This window comes from Ceratina calcarata, unplaced genomic scaffold (assembly GCF_001652005.2).
Source record: "Ceratina calcarata isolate Rehan_Ccalc_2016 unplaced genomic scaffold, ASM165200v1 scaffold449.2, whole genome shotgun sequence".
NCBI lineage: Eukaryota > Metazoa > Arthropoda > Insecta > Hymenoptera > Apidae > Ceratina > Ceratina calcarata.
The window spans coordinates 981,062-985,107 of NW_017168819.1; the positions used below are offsets into that span (position 1 = coordinate 981,062).

General features: G+C 39.1%; 1 protein-coding gene across 6 annotated transcripts in view; it reads right to left on the reverse strand.

Moving 5' to 3' along the window:
- The window catches only part of pum (pumilio), a 72,653-nt gene that overhangs the window by 63,413 nt on the left and 5,194 nt on the right, over positions 1 to 4,046 (reverse strand). The window lies entirely within an intron of this gene.

The following is a 4,046-nucleotide window of genomic DNA, read 5'->3' on the forward strand; positions in this document are numbered from 1 at the left end:
TGTATTGGCTATACAGTCAATGCCAAAAGTTTATGCACTTTAGAAACGCATTTTTTAAAAAGAAATCAGACGTCGGAAGAACATTGCTAATAATAAACAACAAAAAAAATTTTCGTTTTTCCGAGATTTTTCCAAGGGGTACCCCTTCAATTTCTTCCACATTTTCGTTTTTGGCCAATAACTCCCAAACCGTTGGACATACGGAAAAATTGCATATGACCTTTCTTGTAGAGAACGACGAGATCTACAATTTTCATGTAAAAATTTTTCGCTAGGGTCAATAGTTACCGAGTAATTTGCAAAAAACTGTTTTTTCGTTTTTCGTCAATAACTCGTAAATTATTAATGCTAGCGACAAACTTTTATACAGAAATTGTAGATCTCGTCGTCCTTTACAAGAAAGGTCTGATACAATTTTCCCGTAGATTCAACGGTTTAGGAGTAATTAAGGAAAAATGAAATTTTTTGCCAAAAGTTCGCCGTTTCGACGCTGGGATGGTCGGATTTTGTCAACATCAATACAATATCAAATAATCATACGTAACTCGTTAAATATCGAAGTTAGAAGGAAAACAATTTTTATTTAAAGCATTTTTCGCAATTTTGGAAAAAAAATTTTTCGTCAGCGTCAATACTTAATTGGAGATTTCCTTCTATACTTTTTAGCACGTAGCTACTTATTATTAGCATTATTCTTCCAACGTCTGATTTCTTTTTAATTATAGGAAATGCGTTTTTCTAAGGTACATAAACTTTTGGGACTGACTGTATAGCCAATACATCCTTAAAAGCTGAAGCTTTATATCTTCATTTACTGTTATTTTATTACAAGCTAGCATTATTACATTTGGTCAAAAACGTTTTATATCCATCCCTGACAAAGGGGGCTGTGGAACTTCGATCGACTTTTGTCGGGACGAATTTCCGGAGGAGAAAATCGTTCGAGCCCGTGGACCAAGATTTCTCGAAGGCTCCACTTTTCATCTGCCTTCTACGCAGCTCTGCCAAGTGAAAGTACAGAATCAGAGAAGCCGATTAAAGGAAACGAAACGATTACACGGTCTATTAGTGCCACAATTCGCCTGGTGAGCGTACGTCTGACACCCAAAAAGTATGTCAAAGCTTGTCGAAAACAATTTACGTATACTCGGTTATATAAACATTTTTAAGGAATAAAGATACTACTATTGATTAAAAGTCGGAATTCGTGTCTTACTGATAGACTGTTTCGGAGATAAACTCAGACATTAAAAATACGTAGAGAATACGAACTTTCTGAGTTCTAATGATGAAGAACAGAAGAAGTACCATTAAAATTGAAGCAATCAATACATAACATCGTTCCTCCGTGGGTTATTTCCAAATAATAACGAGAACGCAAGTTGCTTCAAGACTCCAATCAATGCAAACTACCGATCAGCGATGGCGCTTTGCATAAGTTCACTGACATGTACGTTGATGTCAATAAACATTCCCCTCGTCGGTAGAAAACCTCAACTTTTTTCGTTCTCCGATCCAATCTCACCCTTTCTGCCGCGATTCCGTGCCGGAAACCACCCCACAAATACCTGGATTCGTACGGTGTCGCGGAATATTTATTTTCAAAAAGCTGACGTCACTCAAGAAACCGGAAACTGGTTTCACTCGTCTTTTATTGCGAATAGAATACGATAATCCGTACGCGTAGGAGTAATTTCTTACCAGTCCCGTCTTTACCGGTCAGTCTAGTCAACTGTAACGTTGGCCGTGATTCAAGTTTGAATATTTTGTCGACGGTTGTTTTCTTTTCCTGGAATCCCCACACCTCTCACGAGGAAATATCGCGCCTAGACATGGAACGCGACTCCCATACGAAAGCGTGATAAAAAGAGATATTACGATGATCTGCCAGTAGAGTCGACCGAGGCGAAGGATGAACCTCGCGTATAGATTGTGCCTGAGAAAGGTACCACTTTTTCTATTACGCGTTATCGTATCATAGTTGAAAATTATGGTAACAATATAATCGAGGTGCGACACTGATCTTGTGCAACGGTTACCGCGGAGAGGCTTGCGAACCGAGGGCGTTAACTGCATAACTATCTGTAACCATCTGTTACTGTCGAGCCTGGAGAAGAGAAAGTTCGTTGCAACCAGGTGACAACCCGATATTTTTATGTTGCAACATAATGTGTAATACTTTATACAGTATTCAGATTCACATATTCTTTCGGCGACTTTCTTCGCAGTATTTTGCCCGCTTAAGGAGTCGTTTTGCGATTTTTTCCGATTACCTCCAGACGAATCGTATAAGTACCTGCAACGGGGAGTTCGACCGATCGAATGACGAAATTAATTGAACGCATTTTGTGGCAAGTAAGGTCAACCCTGAACCTCGAAGCAACTAGAGAAGACAGAGTGACTCACGCGAATCAATATCCCTCCAACACATTTGCCGTTTACATTGGCGCAAGAGTAAACGCGGTATACTGCATCTGGCTCGTGGATAAATGTATTTACCTTTCACGATTTTATCTCTGCGGTATCTTTGAAGCGCCACATTTTTTTAAAGATGCCTCGGTCAGTAAACTTGGCGAAAAAGAGGCACTTCAAACAAAACGTTTGCAAGATGAAAATCGCAGCAAACGTGAACAACAAAAATAGACATTCTACTACCGGTGTGATACAACAAATTTATTATCACCAATAAATCATTATACGTATGCGCGTATCGAACGCGTGCATTATCGAATTGTAACCCGTGCAGTGTGAACGTTACAGAGGAAAATATCCATTGAGTTTTTGACACACGCACCGTTCATAACATGTGTCGCGACTATCCGGAGCGAGGACCCTGACAGTGTTTCAATCGATTAGGTGTACCCAAAGGGGGAACCTACGAGTAGGGGGGAACATGCAAAATATAAAGCCGTATAAATTTAAATGGCACCGGTCCAAACAACATGGCCCCGGTTGTAAAAAAAAAAAAAGAACAGGAACGTTGGACAAAAATACTAAATTTATGATCGGCCGGCTGAAACTGAGAAAAGCAAATCGATCGATAATTGGATGAGAAGAAAGAACTCCATTGTGATAATGAAACGGAACGTAGTATCGTTGTATACGATACCACCGCGAAAAGCATTCTTACTTCGTGCGAAAGTACATTATCCTAAAACAACACGAGCGTTCTGCCGTGTATATGTTGTTTCGTTTAACGTATCGAGAGGAAACGAGAAACGAGACGAGAGAAGAGGAAGGATAGAGCTCCAGAAAGCGGTTTCATTGTAGCTAGAGTTCGAGGACGTAAACAATGAAGAAATGACCGGGAGGGAACGATGAGCTGCAAGGATCCAAGCTTGGATATTCAGATACATATTTTTTCTACGGTTGAAACGTGCCGGCAGCTCTCTAAAGATACAAACGTGCAGCTGTCGTTTCGAGAAAAATATTTTTTTCCTTTTCCCCCTGCCATGATGAATCTGTTTCCTCTTCTCGTCGAGCCTATCTCCAGTTACTTAATCACGTTTTGTAACACACACGGATCGAAATTCAAACGTTTTGTTTAATGCAGACTAGAATAACATAGGCACAGCTCGGAAACTAGTTATCCTTTCGGCATTTTAAGATACAAGGCAATACTAATGGTTCGTTGTTATGTTACAAGGTTAAGCGAATTCGGAGACATGATTGGCTGAATAAGTATCGGGCATGGTTCGTGTGAGAGCTCGCTCGTACTAATATTCTGCTCACGATTCAAATTGTCCATTATTCTCAACGGCGTTTAATCGTTGATAGAATTTCTCTTTGTTCATTTAGAAAAATTGTATTCTAATAGTTAAGCGTAAGAATATGAAAAAACACGATTTTAAACACTAAACGATTCTAAATAGAAACTGATACAGCGTCGGTATTAATATACTTAAACTGTTGTATAAAAAAAAATTTTCTCTAGATATCATTCCTTGAATAAATGATTCATCCATAAATCTATCGAGATGACAATAAGCGAAATATGTGGTTTACAATTTCCTTACTGCACTAATGAAAGCGGAACGAAAAGATTT